General features: G+C 37.8%; 1 protein-coding gene across 1 annotated transcript in view; it reads left to right on the top strand.

Moving 5' to 3' along the window:
• Positions 1-2,927: 2,927 nt before the first annotated feature.
• Positions 2,928-26,930, top strand: part of LOC134674004 (ornithine decarboxylase 1-like) — a 38,816-nt gene continuing 14,813 nt past the window's right edge. The window contains exons 1-2 of the mRNA XM_063532058.1: positions 2,928-3,181; positions 26,220-26,374. The gene's annotated coding sequence lies outside the window, so the exon portion shown is untranslated. The remainder of the gene's footprint in view (positions 3,182-26,219; positions 26,375-26,930) is intronic.

The following is a 26,930-nucleotide window of genomic DNA, read 5'->3' as shown; positions in this document are numbered from 1 at the left end:
AACAGCTCATTGTACTTACCTACGAGCGGTAGAGAACATCCTGTATAGAGGGTGGCTAAAAAATAACTGTATTCCCGTTGCCAGGGAGGTTCTGGGATTATAATGAGCAACTTTTACTATGGGACCAACCCCTCAGTCGCGAAAAAAAATTTGGCTGGTTCATACATTTTGGTTGGTCCATTTTCTATGGGAGGGTAAACTTTTTTTTTTGAGATTTCGGGGTTGGTCCCGTAGTAAAAGTTGCTCAGTATAATCCCAAAACCTCCCTGGCAACGGGAATGTAGTTATTTTTAACCAGCCTATATAGGAATCCCCGTACCTACTGTCGTCCGATAGACAACATGTCACAGATATGCAGCAGCAGCTATTGGAGTAGGTTCCGTCTACTACGGCTCATATATATGCGCCTGCCGGACAAAGGGCTAGGGATCCATTTGCATAGGTAGTCTCTTGGACTGTCCATAAAATGGTAACTTCCCGACAGGAGACCCCTGAGGGAAAAGACGCGCTAACACGGAACACAGCTCTGAACTCTCTGAAGCACTCGGCCCGCTCGCCTTATAAAATGAAAGCATAGCAACTCCTACCGAATATCCCTCTGCTTGATAGAAGTTTCTGGCATAGAGTATTCGCACTGAAGGATGGTGGGCGGTAGGGCGCTACCGTCGTCTTTTAAGGTCGAGTTCTAGGCAAAAAAGAGTACCTAAAAGATCGGCTTTCTCTTTGCTTTTCTGAGCTGTGGGCCAGATTACCAGGATGAGAGGTAGTCTTTTGCCCATTTTGACGCCCCCCCCTTGGACGGCGCCCGGGGCACTTGCCCCCTCCAACCCCCCCCTAGTTACGCCTCTGGATGTGCGAGGATGCGTCGCGAGGTATGTGTCTGTTAAACGTAAGTACCTATAGTATGATGATGATTGATGACATGATAACCACTGCCAGGGGTGCGAATCTCCTGACTTCGGCCAAACTCGGCTCCGCTCGGCTCAGCATTGCTCCGATAAATTTTTAGGGTTGGCACCACTTGACTTCCTTTTGCGTGCACGACCACAGATAAGATAATCACTTGAATTTTGACAACCCTAAATAGCCGAAAGGGATAGTGTTATGTATTAAAAGGGATAGCATGATTCGACCCTGAACCGCTGTCAAACTTCGGTTTTGTAGGAAGTTTCCTTTCTGTACGGTAGTACTATTATGTATTCTGTGCCACTGCAGAGAAACAAAAAAAATCACAGTGGCGACATCTAAGTAAGACATTCTCATGTATTTTACTGAGAGGACATTGCACATCTAGACACGCGGCAGCGTGTCAAGCCAAGTTCAAGCAAAGGAACTGGCTAGCCAGCGCCGAGTGTAATATTACACGAACCACTTGGTGCCACTTTTGACCCTTCTATAACTCAAAATATCTTTGACGTAAACACATAAAACTACGTGTGTTTAATTATATCCATAAGGATATCTAGAAGCCCAAATTTCATGAAGCTAGCTCAAACGGTTATAAAGGTATGAAGGTCAAAAAGTCGTAAATTTTAAGACTGACTTATGACTTATAGTACCTAAACCTAACCTACTTCCAGATGACCTAGAAGGATGAAATTTGGAATCCAGCTTGGTTATTGTGTGTAACCGTAGGAAAAAATCTAAAAATAAAATAAAGTTAAAATATAGGGGGGGTCCCCATACAAAAAAACCATTTTTTATTGGGACTGACATATAAGTACCTAAACCTAACCTACTTCCAGATGACCTAGAAGGATGAAATTTGGAATCCAGCTCGGTTATTGTGTGTAACCGTAGGAAAAAATCTAAAAATAAAATAAAGTTTAAAAATAGGGGGGGTCCCCATACAAAAAAAAACATTTTTTATTGGGACTGACATATAAGTACCTAAACCTAACCTACTTCCAGATGACCTAGAAGGATGAAATTTGGAATCCAGCTCGGTTATTGTGTGTAACCGTAGGAAAAAATCTAAAAATAAAAAAAAAGTTAAAAAATAGGGGGGGTCCCCATACAAAAAAAAAAATTTTTATTGTAGCGTTGGAACCGTTACAAGCAGATATTTGAAACTACCCCAATATATGTATTATTATATTTGCTATATTAAAATAAAGTTTAGTCAAAAAATAAGTGGTGTCCCCATACAAAAAACTTGTAATACGCTCTAAACAACCGGCCAACGGTGTGTCGTCGGCGGCGCGCGGCACCACATAATTATACAAAGAACAGAAGTAAAAACCATACAGCGGAAACACAAGAAAAAACATTAAATCTCAATACCTGCCTAGTTTTCTTTACAAAAAGTATTGATATCCCACCAAAAACATAAATGTAAAAAAGGAGAGCCAAGTTCAATACAAAAATTATGCTTGGCTGTGGGGCTCGCCGCAAAAAGAATGGAGATCTAAATGAGTGCCACTGCCAAGTTCTATGCAAAATCCAAATATGTATTTATAGGAACAAAATAACATTATAAACAAGTATTAAACTCTATTTCTTTGCTTTATTGGATACCTATAACAATTGCTGTTATTTATAAAAATGTGAGATCTTAAAGTAGGTTAGATTTGGCTTGGCCAGGTTTTATCAGAATTACAATAAATATAAAATGATTGATATAATGAAAACTTTTGTATTGAACTTGGCTCTCCTTTTTTACATTTATGTTTTTGGTGGGATACAATATTAAAAGATGGCGCTGTTTTTAATATTTTAGACGTTCCTTTATACGCAATAGTTTTAAATCATAAAAGAAAATTAAAATAGTGTTTCCTGTGTTTTTTATGAAATTTTAAGCCAAAAGTTAGTTTTAATGGAAATAGTAAGCTTGTTTCATACAATCTATATTTTTCATTCCGCCTAATTAAACCGCCTAAACTGCGCATGTTTCTTTTCATCGATCGCCGCGAGCAATTGACGGAAATAAAAGTTGTAGATGGCGTAGCACGCGCGAGTTCCTTGCTCGCTCCTTTTGTGACATTTTTGCGAAACGTTCATCACGTTTTCGTGTGAAAACTAATCTTAAAATTCACACTAGGGCATGGTCGATAAAGTTTTTCATACGAGAAACCGTGATTTAAAATCTCTAATCGTGGTTAAGTTTTTTCGTGCCAAGTGCAACTAAGCTATCAAGATTCCGCCGATACTTCAAAGCCTACCCAGTGGGTGGCTTAACTTGGTGAGTTTTTCATGATTTCTAGTTTTTACAGCTATATTATGCATTGTATCTGTTGAAATAGTTATATCTTGCGTTGTCGGAACTCCGGCCACAATAGAACTTTGTATATAGAAGTTATTCAAATAGGCAACTTTCGTTCCAATAAGCTAAAATAATCAACATTTTTACTATAACGGAAGATTTTTACCTGTCTAGTGTTTGTTTAAATATTACTTAGCACCTTTATAGCCATATTAAGTCAATAACTCTGAATCACTCGCCTTATAAGATACCTATGAGTCCTATGACGAAATTTACGTCACCAATGAGATTCAACACTTGGCAATACTTCAACGAAAGAATTATCTAGATTCTAGATTAATATGTGTGCTTGGTGAAGTTTGTTACATTGAACCATGTTGAAATATAAAACTAGTAATTATGATTGATAATTTGTTATAAAAATAATATATTTAACCTTGAAAGTACTGAATACACTAACAACATTTGTTTAATACGTAACAAGTTGTAGTTAATTACTATCCATGTTTTTATTTGTGGTTATGGTTATACAAGGATACATTTTATTCTAATGGAAATGTGATTCCATACATAATTTTTTACAATAGCTATATTAACCGTGTTTGACACCAATAAGCCATATTTACCATTATAAGTTTATAGGTCATGATGAGCAACTTTTACTATGGGACCAACCAATAAGTCTTCACCATAAGGGCACAAGGGGCCTGTGCTCAGGGCCCCATCCTCAGGGGGTCCAGAAGGACAGACAGTAACTGTATATTTGATTACCCTCAATAAATAGAGATCATAGTAGAAAAATCTTACTTCGCTTGCTTTACTTTCCAAAAGAGCCCCAAATTCTTGCGTCCATGGGCCCCAACATAGTTTAAGATGGCCTTGGGACCAACCCCAAATCTGTTATTACATTTTGGCTCTTCCTTAGTAAACTATGGCATCTCATCTTTAAAAATGTATGAAATAGCCTTTTTTTCACTATTCCGGGGTTGGTCTGAAGTAAAAGATGTTTTGTAAGACCTATATATTATATACATCTTACAAGATTTGGGTAAGGGTTAAAAGAAGGCCCTGTATGAAAAAAAATCCCTTCACTGCATGCTTATAACACTGAATTAAATTTTTACAGTCAATGTTGGATATCCTTTTAATTGTTAATTTTATTTATTAATAATGCTATATAAATATTATATTATTGCCTTGTTACTCAGTTAAATGAAAAAGCGTGTTTTTATGTAATTGTGTTTATTTCATGACTATTTTATTTAATATGCTTGTAAAATTAAATTAGGGTAATTTAAACTTAAGTAAATAAATAAAGGTTGATACTATTGAATATAGATACTGAAATATCACACATATTTTTGTATAAACACAAATGGCATGGTTTATTAAAATTATTTAATAATATTATGTCAAAATCTCAAAGGAGTTTTCGATGATGATATTATATTCAAAATTATAATGTATGTACAAACAGCTACACTCCTAACTGTATATCGGTGGACCTTATTACAAAGGCATAAGGCCCGCCAATGTACAGTTGACAGTGGGGGCTATGGTACATTGTATTAATTATTTCCATTAATGTTTTGTTACCTAATGGGCAATTGCATGTAATGTTTTTTTTTTAATTTACAAACACGCTTTTTCATTTTATTATAGGTCTGAAATTAAACATGGAAAACTCAAAAAAGCAAGACTCCTTCTTCTTGAGGGGCAAGAAACACCTAAATGGGAATAAATTTAATAACAAAGTGACACCAGAGGAAAGTCAAGGCAATAATGATTTTAAAGGTAAAGGTCAAAATTTCAAACGAGACTTTAAAGGAAAACGGCAGCAGAATTTTGACCAGAACCGTGTCCAAAAAGACAAAAGTGACGATAAGAAGCCATTTGATAAAAAAACTTATAGACTGAAAAAGTATAGTAAAAAGTACAAGTTGGAGCAATGGGAAGAACAGCGCAAGAAGCAACTGCTCCGGAACCTGCAGAAAGACCTCAAAAGTGACGAAGGCGCTGGTACGTACAAACCAAAACAATTTGATGAGGATGCGACAGATGGCCAAGATGTAACAGGCCGATATGTCAAACATCCGGATTTGATAGAAAAAGAAAATGCAGAAAAAGTGGAGAAAGAGAAAAAGAAACCAGTTCTCACTGCCAGAGAGAGACATGAGAAGATGAAGCAAGATAAGTTAGAGAAGCAACAACAGGTGCAGAAGGCAATTGAGGAGAAGAAGCAGAAAATGCAAGAGTACAAGAAGAAAAAGCAGGAGAAGTATAAGAAGTTGAGTAGGAAAACTAAAAAGGGTCAGCCGGTGATGACCGGGCGCTTGGAACTGCTTTTGGAGAAGATACAGAAGAACAAGTAGGAATCCAACACAACAGTTATGTTTTGAGAATACTACAGTATTCTTATGTTTTGAATACTAGAAATTGCATCAATTCTACCGATCTGTCATTTTAGTACAAAATTTGTATAAAAGCAGTAAGATTAGGAAGGCCAATCAAACTACCATATCAGTATCTGGGATCTAAAAACACTCAAGTCATCAACTTAATATGACAATATTGTCTAAAAACATTTTTTTTTTAATTTATTACAAAACTGATATCAAGCCAACAATTCAATTTACATTTTTGTTGCAAAAAAGGCTGAGCGACTCTTTCTTATTTCTATACTAAGCAAAGTAATGCAGCATAAATAAGACAATATGAAGTGTTTTTTTTTTTTTATTATTATAGCCTTTTATTTCTACATAAAATTTTACATTTCGTTGTTTTTATAATATGGTATGTTTATTGCATGTTTGTTTTATGTGGATCCCTTGTGGGTGAAGGCCTCCTCCATATCCTTCCAGCGTTTCCTGTCCCTTCCTAGTAGCATCCAATTTTCCCCTGCTATTTTCCGTAAGTCGTCAGACCACCGTGTTTTTGGCTTACCCCTTTTCCTTTTGCTTGCTGGGCCTTTCCACTGGGTGGTTTTTAGAGTCCATCTGTCGTCTGTGACGCGTGAAATGTGACCTGCCCATTGCCATTTCATTCTTAGAGCGTGAGTGAGTGCGTCAGTTACTTTAGTTTTCTTTCTGATTATTTTACTGTTTACTTTATCAATTTTCTTTAATTTTAAAATGCTCCGCTCCATAGCTCTTTGGCAAGTTGTTATTTTAGATTGTATGTTGGTTGTATGTACCCACGTCTGGCAAGCATACGTTAGGCAAGGTAGGAGGCAAGTATCCATTACAGTCTTTTTCAGATGGAGTCTGTAGTCACCCTTCATAATTTCTTTGTGGGCCCAGGATTTCTTCCATGTAATGGCTATGCGCCTTTCAATTTCCTCTTCATTCCTCTCTTTGCTGAAGGATACCTGCTTTCCTAAATAGATATAATTGTTTACATATTCTATGGGTTTGCACTTTACTTTTATTGGGTATCTGATGGGGCTGTTGGTCAATATTTTGGTCTTCTCAGAATTTAGCTCTAAGCCTACCTTTGCGCTTTCTTGGGCGAGAGAGATATGAAGTATTACCATTATGAAACTATAATTGATATGGCATAGTTTGATTTTCTGATTAATTCACTGTTGTTATGTTGTGTTGTTGTTATGAACTGAAACAATTAAATTGACCCAAGGTCTTATTAATCAATCATGCTGTTCTTCTTAGAATGAATTGATTATTTTCAGTCAGCATACTTAAAGACACTTGATAAAATAATTCTAAGACTATTCATATTTTCTTTTATGGTACTCAAACGAGATTTTAATGTATTTTTACCGATTAAGTGCTTATTCTAATCATACTTGGACCACAGAAGCATGGGTATATAACAGATTAAGATTAAATGATCGTGTTCATACATACATTTTAGTTTACCAATAAACAAAAAAATGTAAATCCTATTTCTACCTAAAACGTTTTCTGTGTCAAAAATATTCTGTTCACAAAGGTACAGTCCAATGCAATAGTTCCTTGCGCAATGTTGTGCACAAAAGTATGACATTCTCGTAAGGCTGGCATAAATATGATATATAATTGCAGCTGACTGTATCTCATACTACTGTATCCATTGTGTGAATAGCGTAACCAGATGTCATAATGGCATGACGTGCTCTTTCTTTTTAAAATAATGTTTAAACTTCACAATATTAACCAGGTAAATTGGCGAAGCAAATTCGATCATTAAATCTAAATAGTTTTCTTCATATTCATTCTTTTGTTGTTATATTAGAATAATTATTACGACTCAAAGAATGACCTAACTTGAAAAACTCTGCATTTGAAATGCAATCTTATATGGAATGAAATATGGTTGAATATCAATGGGAGATCAGTTTTGAAATTGGTCACTTTTGTGTACTTACTTTACATATTGTGTATTTAGTAGTTAAGACTAAATTTTAGTGTTATTTTTTATGTTGTTTGAGTAACATGCAGTTCGCTAGTTATATCATTTTACTTGTTGGCATTTTTTAATTGTACCTTGATTTTAACTGTAAGTACAAGTTTTGTCTTTATTAATTGATTTTTATTTACGATTCCGTTCCTACGACACGTACATGTATAATTAGTTAGGCTACTCTATGTCTTAATTCAAAAAGTAAAATAGATAACACACTAAAAATACACAAAATAGTAAGGTGGTGGGAGGTCAATATGCCACATTTTCGTTTTGATTTTTATGGAATATTATTTCACTTGTACACAGTAGTTTGGAACTAGTAACATTGCTATTTACGTAGTTATTGTATTTACAAAAAATCGCTCGGTAAATAATGAATCGAATATTGTAGTATTGGGAATTTTCTATTACCTACTTAAAACACTTAGGTTTCGTGGCGTCTATATTTTTAAATTCATTTCGTATTTTCAATAGGAATAACACGACGTATTTACAAACTTCACCAAGCCATTAGGTAGGAATTGGTTCATTATATTGATATTATATTTTTAAGCGAACTAGCGACCCGCCCCGGCTTCGCACGGGTTACACAAAACTAACAAATTATACACTTATACCTACCTCACGAATATCTCTATCGATAGGTGAAATCCGTATGAAAATTTGTTCAGTAGTTATTGAGTTTATCGCGAACATACAGTCAGACGCGGCGGGGGACTTTGTTTTATAAGGTGTAGTGATTGTGAAGTAGGTTCATTATTTGTGTCGAAGTCGAGTCCCACTTGGTCGCTTACCATAAGGACGAGATTTGCTTGTATCTTCATACGAATAACCTGTCAAGGTGTCCTTATGGCAAGGGACAAACGTTTTGTCGGCCGCGGACACATTTGTATGTCATTATTGAACCACCTTCAAGAACATGTAACATAGAACTGAATCTACAAGAACATGTCACCGTATGTCATTATTGAACCACCTACATCTTGTAGGTTCTTACATAGGTACCATCAGGGCCGTCTTATACTATGCTGGGCACATAAACATTTGGGGCCCTTTTGGAAAGTAAAGAAAGCTAATTAAACTAACATTTTTCTATGATCTTCTATTTAATAAGGGTAATCAAATATACTGTTACTGTCTGTCCTTCGGGGCCCCCTGAGGATGGGGGCCCTGGGCACGGGCCCCGTGTAGGGTTGCCAGATCGAAAGGCGCTATTATCGGGAAACAATATAAAATTTTCGGGATTTTGGGACATATTTCGGAAAAAAAATACATTCAAATTAAAGTAATTTTCAGCTCGCCCACTCGACGACAGTTCGGAACTTGAAATTATTGTTTTATAACGTGAAGCTGTTTTTCGGGACAGTTTACACTTTGTCGGGAATCGGGAACATATGCTAAAAATCGGGAGAATCCCGCCAAATCCCGACCATCTGGCAACCCTAGCCCCGTGTGCCCTTATGGTAAAGACGGTACTGGGTACCACTGATTGATCCTCTCACGGATCACCGACTTCACCGAGCTTAAAGCCCTACAGAGCGCGACACGCACAGTTCACTGCGCGATTTGGATATATTGGATAAACTCATTCGGGCCACCGGATACTCGTGCGACCCAAATTTTAACCAATTGGGTTGGTAAAACGTGTTTTATTCAATCAATCAATCAATCAAAATATTTATTGTTGGTTATGCATGAGTTACAGAGATGTTATTATAATGTAGGTACCTACAACGGTCTTCATGTCCTGCCTCTGAGAGGCGTACAATATGGGAACTTAATTCTAAATGATGACATCTCATTTATCTGCGAACATGTCTAGTTTAGCTCTTCCATACGTTGGTTATATGTCCACTTGTCTAGACTTAGCTTTTGGTCTGGGGTTCAGAAGGTTCAGACTTGAACTTTGTAACCTACAAAACCATGATAGAAAACTAGTAGGTAATCTAAGTTCAAATTCATAAAGTCAACATTTAATATTAGCGCTGTACTGCTTTTTAGGGTTCCGTACCCATAGGGTAAAATGGGACCCTATTACTAAAACTCTGCTGTCCGTCCGTCCGTCCGTCTATCACCAGGCTGTATCTCACGAACCGTGATAGCTAGACAGTGGAAATTTTCACAGATGATGTATTTCTGTTGCCGCTAACTATAACAACAAATACTAAGAACAGAATAAAATAAAGATTTAAGTAGGGCTCCCATACAACAAACGTGATTTTTGACCGAAGTTAAGCAACGTCGGGCGGGGTCAATACTTGGATGGGTGACCGTTTTTTTTTGCCTTTTTTTGTATTATGGTACGGAACCCTTCGTGCGCGAGTCCGACTCGCACTTGCCCGGGTTTAACATCCAAACGTTAAATATGACTTGCCTGATCCGGTAATCCCAACACAAAAGTAAAATGAAAAATATTAAAAATATATATTTAGGCGCTTGTTTCTCTGTAAAATAACGAATTCGTTAAGGAAATTATTTTTAGAAAATATTGCGGCTCGTGTTCTGATAAGTATTTGCCAATGGCATTGAACGTCAAGAATTTTATCTTACGTGTGACCCGTCGACTCCCTGGCGCCAATGCGGATCGTCTGACATGCGAAATTAAACAAGCGACCCGAGATATCGAACACTGCTTGTTGCCGTGCGCGTGCGCCGATAGCGAAGATTCCTTGACCTCGAATACGTCATTCCCAAATAAACTTGTGGCTCTGTGGACAGAACCTCCCCCTCGTGACTACCAGGGCTATAACCGCGAAAATCGAAGTTCGCAAATTGCGGGGGTTTTTCTCTGTCACTCTAATTACGCCTTCGTTGGAGTAAAAGAGAAAGATCCCCGCAATTTGCGAATTTCGGTTTTCGCGGTAGCCGCTCAGATGTCAGGAATTTTGGCAGTTTGTCAGGAATGCGGCCGGAATACGAAAATATCAGAAAATTTAGTGAATTAACAGACTTTTCTATTATGTCCCTAAAAAGGTACTTTATTTAAACTTAAACAATGTATCAAGCATCCATAGATATCGTTTACGGTTAGCCCCCCCGTCACTGATGTGAGCGTCAGGAAAAATATCCGCAAATCAGGAATTTTGTCCTGGCATACCAATACGAACGAGGGTTCCGCCAATTGGTTTCAATTGGAATGCGTTGACTGAAAAAGAAATGTTATCTTTACTTTAACGGCTCGGCCACGACATCGAGCGACTTGCGACGGCGGGAGCGATAACCATAGGTTGGAGCGAAAGGTCCGATCGCTGTGTCACGCTCCAACCTATGGTTATCGCTCCCGCCGTCGCAAGTCGCTCAATGTCGTGGCCGAGCCGTAAGAGTTATTTGCTCTAGATACTATATTTAGGGCCAGTACAGGTGGACTGCAACCCGACTGTATGGGACAACTTGTATGGGAACTGATGCACGCCGACTTTGCAGTTGGGGCTTTCAGTCGGCGTGTGCAGTTCCCACAAATTGCAGCCGGGTTGTAGTCCGTCTGTATCGGCCCTTATTGGTCTGGGAAATCTGTTCCTGGCTTGCGGGCTACCTATAATTGTAAGGGTTTATAAAATATACAAATCTTAAAAAAAGCGGGCAAGTGCGACTTGGACTCGCGCACGAAGGGTTCCGTACCATAATGCAAAAAAGGCAAAAAAAACGGTCACCCATCCAAGTACTGACCCCGCTCGACGTTGCTTAACTTCGGTCAAAAATCACGTTTGTTGTATGGGAGCCCCACTTAAATCTTTATTTTATTCTGTTTTTAGTATTTGTTGTTATAGCGGCAACAGAAATACATCATCTGTGAAAATTTCAACTGTCTAGGTCAACGGTTCGTGACAGACGCTGGTGACAGACGGACGGACGGACAGCAGAGTCTTAGTAATAGGATCCCGTTTTACCCTTTGGGTACGGAACCCTAAAAAGGAACTAAGTCTAAGCAAAACTGTTCCAAAAAACTTCCTTATATACCTATTATATAAACCCAAAAGTTATACAGCCGTATCTCCTTTTCGGATTTAGGTTAAAGAAGACGGCACGTGCCTTGTAGAGTGAGTGTAAGTACATTAGGTACATATAAAGCAATAATTAATTCAAATATTAACTCTAAAGTTATGTGTACATAATAGACTTCGTCTATCTTTCACGTGGCGGTTTATCTTGAATCACTCACGCCAGACGTGTTATATAAGATATCTTAAGTTATATCCTGTCAAATAAGAACTTTACATATACAGATAATTTTACTAAAACCATTACCAACAAGACCGAAGTGATCCCATAAGAGCACCGTGAACAAAGTTTTGTACGGTGCTCTAAAAATATAACTTTAGGTATGGGTGACCCTAGTGAGGATCGAAAATAGGTAAACAAAGTTCACTTTATAACACCGATTTATTCTGATCCAAATATATCTCAGAAGGTTACGAAAATACATTTACACAAGGACGGGCCAAAAAAGCTGACTCTAATCCGTGTCACCGCCATGTCCCTACATAACTAATTATACCTAACGCGTCTAATGATATGGGCCAATAAAGTTTAAAACATCAATGTTCTTCTTTGATTTGTCTGAGTCTCTTCTTCCATTTAGAATCAATATCTGGGAGACTGAGCTTTGCTCGGAAAACATATCATAACTCAAAAATACGCGTGTTTCCAGACATAAGACCTAGCTAGATCGATTTATCGCCCCCGAAAACCCCCATATAGCAAATTTCATCGAAATCGTTAGATCCGTTTCCGAGCTCCCCGAAATATACAATATTTCTTGTGTATATTTCGTCGATTGTATAAATAAATATACAAGAAATGCTCGTTAAAAGGTATAAGATTAACCATATTTTGCCATACAACATTTAAGTACATAATAGTCGTACCTGAACCAAGATATTCTATTATAGTTTGTTTTGGATCATAGTTGGGAGCTTTTGGACTATAGATAGGTAAATTAACGGTATGTAATAGTTTAGATTTAGATCTTCTATTAATTTATTTTTAGAGGGCGGAGTACCGGTGGCAAATTTCACACAAAAGGTATGGAGTCGTTTTTATAATTATTATTTTAGGCTTGAATAATAAAATTATTCATTTACCTAATGTACTTAGTATGGTACCTACTCGTAAATTGGAAGTAAGTACTTAACACTATGCACTAAAATTCCGATAGAAGAAAGTTTTCTGGTAATAGATATAGTTAGGACTATTTTAAGCCTCCAAGGATGTGAAACCGTGCGAAATAAACTCGAATAGGTTCTAGATAGAAACCCAGATGCTGACGAATTAAGGAATATGATTACAATGGAAAATTATAAACAAGTCCTTAAACATGCAACCATGACATCGGTAGATGTAGAGTGATCGTTTTCCACTCATAAATGGATCTTCAATAAATTAAGAAACCGATTCACTCCGAAAAACCAGGAACATGTGGCCATAGTCCAGTAATTTTATAACATGGATACGCACTTAAGTGTAGATTGTGAGGAGGACCTAGAACACATAATTCCAGTCCTCAATTGTAATTGAATGGTCTTGAAAATAATATATCGTTTGGCAGGTATAACTTCTTAGTCTAGTATTTAGTACCTAATGATAATGTTTTGATAAGAAAACATATTATTATGTATTATAGATATTAACAACATATTACATTATATTTGTATGCTCGTAAGATAATTTCTATAAGTTCCTAAAAATTATTATGCAAAATTAATCATTTATTCGTTATTCATTTAATCATAAGAATACTTAGGCGACTCCATACATTTAGTGTGAAATTTGCCACCGGTACTCCGCCCTCTATTTATTTTATACCCATGCTCGATGAAAATAGATGTAGCAGCATATCAAGGGAGTTGCATGGGGTAGACCTAGGCGGATTTTCTCTGATCAGATCGGTGAATCCTGAAAAAAGGCCAGGTCGAGGGCACCCTAAACCGGCGAGCGTGTATGAGGAATGTTATGAAAGTGAAGGAAGCGAAAGAGGTATGTCAGGATCGTAGCAAGTGGAAAGCCGTGGTCTCTGCCTACCCCTCCGGGAAATAGACGTGATTATACGTATGTATGTAATGTATGTATGTAGTATATATCAAGACCTGAAAATGTGTCACGACAATATTATACACGGTGTAACATGAGTAAACCGAATAATTTTAACAGCGTATTCCTGATCATATTTAGAGACAAAAATGTCCTATAAACTTTTTTGAAATTCGCCTAGTTTCAGAGATATTTTTATTAAAAAAAAAGCAAGTTTTTATTGTTACATAGTGTAAAAGGCCTTTTTGATGGTGATGTTGCTGCTATGGGAGTTGTCTAAATATCCTTATTGATAGATGTCAAAAAGTGACAAGTAACACTTTGCAAAAAGTAGGTTTTACGAAAATAAATGTAAAATTCAATTTTAAGAGACAAGTTTACCACTAACATTTATTTTTTATGTAAGTACAAATACATTAAAAAAATTGAAAAAACAAAACAACGAAAAAATTTTTTTTGTCGAAATTGACCCAAACTCATATTACATTTTTTACTTCTTTTGACCTCAGAAATGCGTGGTTAAAATTATTCGGTTTCCTCATGTTACACCGTGTATACCTAACGACATATTGTCCATATTGAGGTCGACGCACTTATCATTAATTAAAGGGAATACACCCATATTTCACCGTTGATTGTATGTATCTCGGACACATGTCCCATTTATAAACTCTATCTAGATCCATATACACGCTTTTGACATACTCTTGTCATCGTGTGCCGTTTGCTCTACAATATTGCCTGTTAATAGCGTAGTATACTGTATTTAAAATAAATTATTTTACACCATGCATGAAATAAAGCACCAGATAATTATTAGAAAAACACAGAATAGGAATTATTTTTAAACACAAGTTCTATTTAATAAATCGGATATAAATATAAAAAGTAGGCGAGTTGGCCGTGACGTCACGATGTAATGTTTCATATAAATTCCATACTAGCAAATCGTTTTGACAGTACCAAAAAAGTAACTGATTTGACTAGTAGGAAAATACCCTATCATGAAAAGTGCGACGAAAATCGGAATGAAATTAAATGGCAGGAGTATTGAATTCAGAAAAAATGTTATTTCGTAAATTATGCGCTTTTGTAAGGTTTTCCAAAATAAAAGGCACGTCAGAATAATTAATAGTAAGTACTACCGTATAGAAAGGACACTTCCTACAAAACCGAAGTTTGACAGCGATTCAGGGACGAATCATGCTATCCCTTTCTAATGTAAGGCACTTTCGGCTTTTAGGGTTGTCAAAATTCAAGTCATTAATTGATTACCTTATCTGTGGTCGTGCAACTCATGCACGCAAAATGACGTCAAGTGGTGGCAACCCTAATAATGGCTCGGAGCAATGCTGAGCCGAACGGAGCCGAGTTGGCCCGAAGTCAGGAGTGTCTCCCCACTAAGGCCGCTCCTATACGTTCGAGTTGCACACTCCTGCGGGGATACCGTGAAAACCGAAATTCGCAAATTGCGGGGATCTTTCTCCTTCACTCCAATGAAGGCGTAATTAGAGTGACAGAGAAAAATTCCCGCAATTTGCGAACTTCGATTTTCGCGGTTATAGCCCTGCCCCGCTGCACGCCCAACTCAGGTCTTACCTATACTCTATCTTTAGGTATTTAAATAAAAGTAAACAATTTGTATATTTTCGGGTAGTTATAACATTTATTGATTAACCAACCATATACCAAACCGCCTGGATCAGTCACTGAACGACCTGACTTTAACCTACATTATTTGATCATGTAATGTTTTCATCTACCCTCAATTGGCTTAAGGAGCCATTTTAGGGTAGATTTTGTTTAGTTTTATTTAAACACCTAAAGATACAGAGTATACACTTGGCAAAAAAATTACTAAGTCAATAATGTAACGTTACCTGCTTATCTAGAATCATCTTATTAAGATTAAATCTCACATGTTTGCTATCTCCATATTGACACGGCTCTGATTACGGCAATAAACCCCGAAGTTATACTTATTTTATTACATTATATTAGATAGTCTGCGGGGTTATACTATGTTTGTACAAAGATAATCGGCACGAGTGTAGATAATGTTTTCTTGTGTTGGTTGGTAACAGGCGGATAGAACTGATTATTTCTGGTCTGGTAAGGGTACCAGCCCACGGTAACGCATGGAGGTGGAGTTGGCATGCAAAAGGTAGATCTATTATAAGGTCAAGCCCTAGTTTGAAACCAAAGGCAAGTCGGGCTTTGAGGTTAATGGCTTTTGCCAGACACACCTGACTTCGGGCAAACTTGGCTCTGTTCGGTTCAGCATTGCTCCGAGCTATTATTAGGGTTGACACAACTTGACGTCCCTTTGCGTGCACAGATAAAATAATTACTTGAATTTTGACAACCCTAAATAGTCGAAAGGGATACTGCCATAAGTTGAAATGGATATCATGATTCGACCCTGAATCGCTGTCAAACTTCGGTTTGTAGGAAGTGTCCTTTCTGTACGGCCTTACCACGAGCTTGACACTTATCTGTACGGATACCATCAGTTTGTCACTGACGTAAACGCCGTCGAGAACGTAATTTACTTTCTATACATCTCGCTCGCACTCGCATATTAGTGCAAACGGGATGTATAGAAAGTAAATTACGTTCTCGACGGCGTTTATGTCAGTGACAAACTGATGGTAACCATTCTGACACTGACATATTCGCTAGCGTGTGCGTAACTTACTTTCTATGCATGTCGCTCGTACTGACGTATTAGTGCGAGCGAGATGTATAGAAAGTAAGATACGCAGACGTTAGCGAATATGTCAGTGTCGAAGTTGTGGTAGCCGAACTTTGTGGCAGTAAAAGCTAGTGAATTTTAAATCAAATTTTACATGAAATGTTTTTAATAGGATCTACCTTTAGTGCCTTGCATAAAACAAGTGCGAGTCGGACTCTGCCACCGAGGGTTCCGTACTTTTTAGTACTTGTTGTTATAGCGGCAACAGAAATACATCATCTGTGAAAATTTCAACTGTCTAACTATCACGGTTCGTGAGATATAGCCTGGTGACAGACGGACGGACAGCGGAGTCTTAGTAATAGGGTCCCGCTGTTTTACCCTTTGGGTACGGAACCCTAAATATGATATTAAATAGAAGGTTACGCATAAAAGATTAGTAAACATGAAAAATAACATGCAAATCTAATTTATTAACTTAAATATTTGTTTATCTTTGACATTTGACTTTATTGGCAGCACACTTATAACTCCCTTCGAAGAGCAAATACTATGGCCTTATTCATATAGATAAACTTAATATATAATTATATACACCAACCTAATTAATGGCCGATAAAGGAGCTTATTTACAAAGAATATCACGCACAGTACATAATGTCATGTCTACGTTGATAAGGAGGTGATGTAATGTGTACAGATAATGTCAATATCGGGACGTGAACTAAATAAAGTAGTGGCTTTGTGTGCTGTAGACCCCAACTCACGGAATAGTCATTTTGAAAAATTTCGAAAAATTAAAACGAAAAAAAAATATCGAACTTGCTCACAAAATTTAACGAAAATCGGTTGAAAAATGCGACCTGGGGGCCGATTTTTGAATTTCGACCACTCGATTTCGTGTATTTCGTTTATTAATTTCTCCACTACTAGGCATTTAAATTCTACTAATAGAATTGAAATCGAGTGATCAAATACCACTAGATTCCGCCGCATTTCGCCGTTTTTCATCGATTTTCGAGAGTGACGAAATCGAGCGATCGAAATTCAAAAATCGGCCCCCCTGGAAAATCTGGACATACGAAAGAGTTTACATACGAGGTGAAACGGAGAGCATCGCTTTCGCTCGGTCAATAAATGTAATATTGTGTATGGTATCTTCTTAAATAAAAACAATAAATTGTATGTGTCTGTGGTCTAGTAACAATAACTCCGCCTAAATATGTATTAATTATTTATCACGTGCTCTAGCTACAAGAAGCAAAATCTACTCAACTATCAAACAAAGACTTTCCTTCATTCACAAACCATTTCCTCACGGCTTTCACCTTTCCCCAGTATAACCAGACCCCTGCGTTAACTACATAAGCAAAGCAAATTATCTTACGTTATACTGGTGAGTCTGTTTTCGAATAATGTTTGCACGTTGTGAAGAGTTTTGTTTACTTATTGGTCCTCGGCGTACTAATTCCGTATCGCACGCGCCCCCCAGCCAAGTAAACAGATAAGGGGGGGCAGAGAGCGAGGCGTATTGATCTGCGATGGATGGAAGGAAATTGCCAAGGTGAGGGGAGCAGTCTAAACAATTTACTAGTAGGTCTATCTCACTATCCTTTGATTTATTTCCGTTGTTACTTCGCGAGCATGACTTAAAACTGAATAAACGTTTGATTCCGCCATTTTGATGCCAAATAAATCCAGAATCGTTAAAAAAAATGTTTGAACCAGCTTATAAAATTTCACAAGAATCGTTTGAGAATTATGACCTGTACAGGAGAACATCCGGACCGGATCAAACTGAAACGGAGACTTTCAATTAAGGGGCTCCCCCACGCCAATGACCTTCGATCTTAATCCCTTAGTTTTCTAATGTTTTTGTAGCTTATGATATTAACAGCAACGGCTTTAAGCAATATAATATCCCATATTTACTTCAAAGTTCATTGTCTTCGATATATTTGGCATCAAAGATGAACAATTTTAGACCAAAAAACTGGTTTTAACTGAATATCTTAGGCACGTTTTTTGTGACGCCCCAGGACGAACCCCAGTATGTAGATTTCGTATACATATGTAAGATCCTTCACAACAATCTAGTTACCAAAAAAGTGTTTTTTTTAGACAATATTTAAAAAAATCATAAAAAAATATTATTCATCTCTTTCAAAGTTCGATAGACAGAAATGGAGATAAAAGATTGAAGAACCGATAGCCGTTTGTCTTATAATTCTATCTGTAGTGCAAAAGTAGGAGATACAATTCAAAACTTATCAAGATCGATGAAAATCGGGTAGCCCCTTGCGTAGACTTTTTAGCGATTCGGTTTTTGGTAATTTCCCAATGAAGTACTTATACTGGATTAGCGGTGTCTGAATACTAAATACTCGACCAGAGTTCAAGGATTCATGTTTATTTGACGCTGCTCTTTCAAAGATCTTTAAAACTATTTCATCACACTCGCTCAGTAAATGTGGAATTGCACGCAGGTTTAGCGGGAGTTATAGAAAAAGCGTTCTCCCTAGGGAGTTATGAAGTTTCTAGTGCCATCATTAACAGTTTTTTGTCTTTATACTTAATTTTTGTATCGCAAGTGTGATGAAAAACATTGTGTGTAACTCGGGGCGTAATAATATTCTATAAATCCTTCCGGCAAGCCGTTGCAATATTCAACTTACGCCCCATGTTGCTTATACCTTTTATTGCAGCTTTAACCGTAATAAACAATTTCCCTCAAAGAAGCGTAATTATTTAATTACAGATAACAAACATCTAATGAGCTTAAAGTTGCGTCAGCCGTTCCGCGAATATTGAGATTCTACTTATTTACTGAAGAACACTTGTAAATACTCTGTTTTTATCCTGTTTACATGATGATAACACTAAGGGCTGATTTAGACGGCGCGCGAACTCGAATGTGATTTTAATTACATTGCGGACTGTTGGTTAAGTCCAATTCAACCGACCGATCAAAACCCGCAAGGTAATGAAACTCGTTGTTTATTTACTAGTGGTGCTATGAGCTGTAGACCTCGGATTCGCGAACCCAACCCAACAAGGTTCCTCCATTTTGAATAATTTCCAAAAACTAAAATGACAAAATAGTTATTTACGATACAAGTGCGAAACTAGGAAATTCGCAACGAGTGGCGAATTTTAAAACACGATCGAAGACCGAGCTGCTATTACCTATTCGCACGTGTATTGTACAACGTTTTACAGTATGCATACGGCCCTTTAAATTTTCGACGTAGTTACGTGATGTGCTTATTATAGCACAGGGTGTGTTATAATGGAGCACCAGATGTACTGTAATAGTACATTACTACAGAGGCCGGAACGAAAGGGGTTGCCGGCCGAAGACATATAGACGGCCGAGCGAAGAGAGGCCGGATAGGTCTGAGCGCGGGCAACCCCATTTCCCGCCGAGGTATGTATAGTGCTTTTCTCAAACATGCAATGAAATAAATAAAATAAAAAATCCACGAAACCCAAGTTTTAGTTATAGAAAAAACTAAAAGTTAACTACACCCAAAATATAACCAACACGGTCGTACCTATCATTATATCACGCGTACATATGTTTTACACGATTTGTGTATTTTTACTAACCGTATATTTTCATGTATCTTTGATTTTTTCGCCTTGTATCCGTCTGACTGTCGTTTTCGTCACATAAGTTTACATAGTCTTTCATGTTGATATCATGTTTCACATACATCGTTGCTTTATGCATGGAGTAAATAAGTATAATTTCCACAGTGTTGACGAATTTGTAGTTACATTCATTTAAAATATGCCACAAAACTGTTTCTAATAAACTGTAAGCCTTAAACTAATAACGCAAAAATAAATCTATGCTGTAAGCCATTTTTCTTAGTTTCTCAAATAATAAAATTGCCATAAGCAACCATATACATACTTCGTCTTTGACTTGGCGGCAGAGGCAGCAAGTTACCTAGCTTACGCTGCCAATTCCAACACCTACGATTACAATTAATATTAATTTCATTATTTCGTCGGACTCGTATTAAAGTCAAAAAATCAACAACGCACCATAAATCCAATAAAACTGAATGAATATTTTTCAACTTTACCTCCATAACAATTTAAAAAATATAACTACGCGTGTTTGAGTAGACCTTTTTACCGCTAACGTTTAGATGAAATATTTTAAATGTTTTTATTTGTGTAGTTAAATTTATAATTTAATATTATAGAATGTATTATTTATTAAGTTCATGTTGATTTTATACAAATAAAACTGCAAATTATAGCAAACATTGTTTTTTGTTTTTTTTTTATAGGCGTAGTGGCAGAGTGTCATTACGAACCATAAAGCAAATACTGCCTCTAGTTTTTTTTAATGGATGAATGCCACGATGCTGTGTCACAAATATCTGTGAAATGAAAATTAAAAAAGAGGACTTTGCCGGCCTAGGCCTGCAAGATGTGTATGAAATTCCATTAACGACCTTTTGTCCTAGCCGCACCTGAAACGTCATACTTCGCAGCCTATTATAAGGAACATAACATCAATATTTCATTGCATGTTTGAGAAAAAATACTTATACTATCTAAACTAAAGCAAACAATTTGACAACTCTGGGAGCTAAAAATTCAATGTAGGTAAATTAGAAAAAAACCTTGTAATTTATGTAGGTAAAGCTGCGCTTTCTATCTTAAACACGGTTACCTATTTAGGACAAAAGTTCCGCCGCGCACACGAGATTTTCTGTGACTTTAAGCACAGAATAAATAATAGTATGTACTAGGTACAGAAGACTCACTCTCTAACAAAACGCGTCTGTTACGATCAGGACCGATATGACCGCTAGGTGGCGACAGCGCCACGCGCGGCTTATGGCTAGCCACTTAAATTGGTGTGTGTGGAACGGATGTATTTGTAGCTACCTGTTGCAAAGCGACGAAATCGCGGAGTGAGCCACGCGTGCTTTAAGCCAGCTTACTATCTCTCAAACCGAGGTGAAGTCCTCATTTAACTAGGTTATTTACCAGAATTTTGTAGTTAGTAGGTACCTAGTCAGTAAACAGTCGAACAATATTCAATTAATTAAGCAAAGTTCATCACCCTACGCCAATCAAACGGTCACATTTTATCGACAATAACTACCTACACTTCGCACTTGTGACGTCACACCGAAGCGGTTCGTACGAGTCTCGCCCCCTTCACACACACATACGAGTTTAAATTACGCATCTCCACTGATAACACGAGAAGCTACAAATCTGATAACATCACGTATAAATACTTGCCCTCGCATAGTATTATCACCAGTTTGCCGCTAACTGCTAGCCGCGCTTCTGACCGTTTAAATTTTGAATTTCGAATTTAATTTTTTTTCGGCCGTGCTTCGCGCTGTTCCAGCCAACGTTTTTCCCGTTTGATGTTAATTTAGCAGCAACCTCAGGTTGTTGCTTACCGGGATATAAAAACTTTGAGAATTCCGCTCTTAAAGGTATGTATTGATTAATTTATTATATTTAAGTATTACATTCTGAAATAACTTATTTTATCTAGGTAGGTCTTGTTTTAGAAATTGTATAAAATAGAAAATAAATTGTCTTGTATGAGGGGTCCAAATTTTCGAAGTGTGGTAGCGACGCCTAAAATGTATTTAAAATTCTGAAAAAAAGCGGATGCACCGAAGAAAAATATAACTTCGACGAAATAAGTACCACTCTATATAATAAGACTAGGCTAGGTATATAATAAATAATAAGACTAATATAATATTGTATGATAAGAAATCACTATTACTTTCATTGTACGAAATAAAGCATGTTATATATTTATATATCTATAAGGTGTATGGTGTATATGCATATGGCCCTTGGACCCTGAGTCAAATTTTTAAATAAATAAATAAATGTATTTGTTTAACTGGTCATAAAGAAAATTTCACTCTTTTAAAAGCTAAAAGTTCATGCTCGGTCGTATTACATACCTAATACTAGTTGACACATATATGTGAAAATATAATCGGTCTAAATCAAACGACATGACCAAATTCAGGAAATGTGACACGCTTATTATCGTACATTCGATAAAAGCCAGATTCTTCTAAATTTATCTATTTTAGGTATCCTTAACTTTTTCGATAGTCGGATCAGTTGTCAAGATAGGTAACTCAATTCCTAAAATATAAATCGATAACTTGAAATTCGATCAGATTAGTCAAAAAACCTTCAAATATTCTACTCACTAATTATAGGACTATTACGCCCTCAACCGCTGCGCAGGTAACCATAATAAATTATGAACTGCCTAATTTTAGTGGTAAACCAGCATTTACTAGACTTATATCGACCGGGATATGGACTGTGATTACCTTTTGTATTGTTTTCGAGCTCCCGATATTTAGAAACAAATACTAAACGTATTCATCTGACACTCCTATATAAAAGGCCATTTCTAAGTCAATGTTTCTAGTAGATACGTATATTTTCATAACACAGGAGCATTTTCATTGCCAGGGCTTCTGGCCTTGCGCGTGAGTTTCCATTGCTACACGATCCATGACGTCGAGTGACGTCACTCCACGTTTCGTTTTGATTGATCTGTTGTTTGATAAATCTTATCAATGGAATGTCTAAATTGTCTCATGAATTCATCCTTATATGGATAATAATGGATAAAATAGAAACAGACAAGAGGCGGCCATGTCGCCAAAGAGCTTTTTAGGGTTCCGTACCCAAAGGGTAAAACGGGACCCTATTACTAAGACTTCGCTGTCTGTCCGTCCGTCCGTCTGTCTGTCACCAGGCTGTATCTCACGAACCGTGATAACTAGACAGTTGAAATTTTCACAGATGATGTATTTCTGTTGCCGCTATAACAACAAATACTAAAAACAGAATAAAATAAAGATTTAAATAGGGCTCCCATACAACAAACGTGATTTTTGACCAAAGTTAAGCAACGTCGGGAAGGGTCAGTACTTGGATGGGTGACCGTTTTTTTTTTGCTTTTTTTTGTTTTTTTTGCATTATGGTACGGAACCCTTCGTGCGCGAGTCAGACTCGCACTTGTTCTAATTTATCTAATATCTTTAAACGAGCAATTCTTGTTTATTTATACATATATATTTCGGGAATCTCGGAAACAGCTCTGACGATTTCGATGAAATTTACTATATTATGGTTTACGTGGGCAATAAATCGATCTAGCTAGGTCTTATCTCTGGGAAAACGCGCGTTTTTGAGTTTTTATATGTTTTCCTAGCAAAGCTCGGTCTCCCAGATATTAACTTATAAGATAAAATTACCTATTCTATTAGTAAGTTTAAGTCCTATTTTTTTTTTAAACAAAATCGAGGTTCTATATTCGTTAGCCCCTAAAAGAGCGGAAATAATCGTCTGCAGAAAAAATGGAAAGAAGGCAAAATGCAAGCAATCTTATACGATATGATATGATAAATGAAATTTATTATATCGTTTTGCTATTGTGGAAACTATGTCTTTATTTTATAACTAATCTGCTCATTGGCCTGATATATTTACCTACTATTAGTGTTTGAATATTTGATGTAATGCCGTAGACAAGAGACATGTGGAATTACAGGTTAGTTATAGTAAATTACACTGTCCTGCTAGTAAATGTTGTAATAGGTAAACACTGCTTATTACTGATTGAATATTCAATTATGAACTTCATGAAGCTTGCAAGTTATGCATTTGGAGTTTACGGGTATATTGTACGTGTCATATATATGTCGGCGGCCGATCGTAAGATCACGCATATCGTGAAATTCCTAGGCATATCGCGAAAATCTTTGACTCGTTCCAGCTACGCGGGGCTCCTATTCTTGGGCAGTTTGCCCTTCGGGCATCTGAAGTAACCTAACGAACCTATCTTACCTATATATTGGTTTAAGGTGATTATCCTCAAAACAATACACAGAAACATTACGATCTGCCTGATCTTACGATCGGCCGCCGACATATAGATTGCTTCGAGTCAAATAAAGCACACATAGTCACAGAGGGTGTATTAGACGCATATTTTTGGTAATCCCATATTTACACGACTGTACATAGCGACAAGCAAATATTATCTATCACAATTATTTCAAATATATCGAAAACTGATAAAGCTTATTCATTTTATCAATGTTTTGACTGAGCCGTTATCTTAAGTTCATCAATATCACAATAATAATTAAGAGTTCACTGTCATCAGATAATCTGATGTTTTGTTGATTGTTGACTGTACTTTAAAAAGAATTCAAAGTACAGTCAACATCGAATAAACATTCACGTCCAAAGTGACCATATATATATATCGGGACACGTCCTTATTATTACAAGCTTTTATTAAAGTTTCACCTGACCGTTGTCTGTCTGTTTGTCGGTCTGTAATCAATTCTTCCAAGTTAAATTTGATCCACTTCCCGGTTTCCGATTGAGGTGAAATTTTGCATGCATGTATAAATCGGATGACAATGCAATATTATGGTACCATCGAGCTGATCTGATGATGAAGACAGGAGGTGGCCATAGGAACTCTGTGGTGAAACAAAACAACCTAATTGTGTTAGGGGTTTTTAGAATTGTCTCGATGAATATTAGCTGTCTGTCGTAAAGTACAGCCAGCGATAAAAACTTGTACCAAAAATGAAATTTTTGCTTAAAACTTACTTTTATGGTAAATAAGCCTTTGTTACTGTTGCTGTTTGTACATCAAGGACTATACTATACCCTCCTACACTGAGGACCTTACATCAAACTGCAATTAAGTTTTAACTTTTTGTCAACTTGACAGGGTTACATATAAACCAGCAAAGTTTGATACCCTGTCGTCGGGTGGAAAGTCCTAAGGTTAAGTTAAGGCTATAGTCCCAAGTCCTAAAGTTAGCCCAATACCACAGAATAAATAATAGTAGGTACTAGGTACAGAAGACTCACTCTCTAACAAAATGCGTCTGTTACGATCAGGACAGCTATGGCCGATAGGTGGCGACAGCGCCACGCGCGGCTTATGGCTAGCCACCAAAATCGGTGTGGAACGGATGTACTTGTAGCTACCTGTAGCAAAGCGACGAAATCTCAGAGTGAGCCACGCCTACGCAGATCAGATGTATTCAGTTTTCCTCACAGTTTTATTCTTTATAAGCTTCCAAAAAACTGTATATCAAATAATATTCTGTTCGTATGTAGGTATATAAATATGTATAAGTATGACGTAACAGTGACTGAGTATTGCATAATTCGTGATAATAGTTGCCGGGCACTCGCTGCCAAATTGTTATCATACTCAAGGTCAGAAATACGTTATATCTCTATGAGATTCTGTGTCGATTGCCAATATTGTAGTATTGACGACTAAGATATACTTTAAGCTTTATTACAATAGAGTAAGGTTCAGAGTTGTAGTCAATGTCACAATCTAAACGTGAGAGCAATTCTTTTACTGCTTCTTAGTGTTGCTCTTAGATTCTGGAGGCGACCTTAGTGACAGTTCACGTTATCAACACGGATTATTTTTACATTTTCAACTAAGTTTTAAAATATGTTTTACTTGCATTTTTTTTATATTCATGTTTCAATATTATACAACAACAATAAAATTAACAACTGTGTTCCCCAATGATATTTAAAAAAGTCCTCTACGACATACTCTTTGTTCGCCTAAAATGGTTCTTTTCGTGAAATTCGTTACAGGCTTAATATGCATTTTTACCTTTGTGAGAATTACTTGCAGCAACTTACAAGTAGTGAGTAGTGCCATAGAGTTACAAACTCAGTTAAGGTCAGCTTTTGATATGTTTTCCGGCTAAAGGTCAGCCCAGATAATACGAAATAAATCGCAATACGAATCGGCGCTCTAAAATCTGTGTATGAACCCATCTAATGGAATATTTCCCCTTGTTACAGGGAGCACCGGGTGAGACCGGCGCGTCTGCCAGTGCCGGGCACTCGATCCCGCAGGCCGCGCGCCCGCGCCCTGCGCCGCGCTGCTGGCGCCGCGCGCTCAACGTCGACCCCCCCTGGCTGCGCCGCACGCCGCGCTGACACACCACGCCGCACACGTGAGTACCCATTGTGGCCTCGGTGCATGCTACAGTACGCGGCCTGGCCACTCCCCGCGCGCTCAACGTCGACCCCCCCCTGGCTGCGCCGCACGCCGCGCTGACACACCACGCCGCACACGTGAGTACCCATTGTGGCCTCGGTGCATGCTACAGTACGCGGCCTGGCCACTCCCCGCGCGCTCAACGTCGACCCCCCCCCTGGCTGCGCCGCACGCCGCGCTGACACACCACGCCGCACACGTGAGTACCCATTGTGGCCTCGGTGCATGCTACAGTACGCGGCCTGGCCACTCCCCGCGCGCTCAACGTCGACCCCCCCCCTGGCTGCGCCGCACGCCGCGCTGACACACCACGCCGCACACGTGAGTACCCATTGTGGCCTCGGTGCATGCTACAGTACGCGGCCTGGCCACTCCCCGCGCGCTCAACGTCGACCCCCCCCCTGGCTGCGCCGCACGCCGCGCTGACACACCACGCCGCACACGTGAGTACCCATTGTGGCCTCGGTGCATGCTACAGTACGCGGCCTGGCCACTCCCCACGCGCTCAACGT

This window comes from Cydia fagiglandana, chromosome 19 (assembly GCF_963556715.1).
Source record: "Cydia fagiglandana chromosome 19, ilCydFagi1.1, whole genome shotgun sequence".
NCBI lineage: Eukaryota > Metazoa > Arthropoda > Insecta > Lepidoptera > Tortricidae > Cydia > Cydia fagiglandana.
Note: the sequence above shows the minus strand (reverse complement) of the source record. Positions and strands in the feature narration are given on the sequence as shown.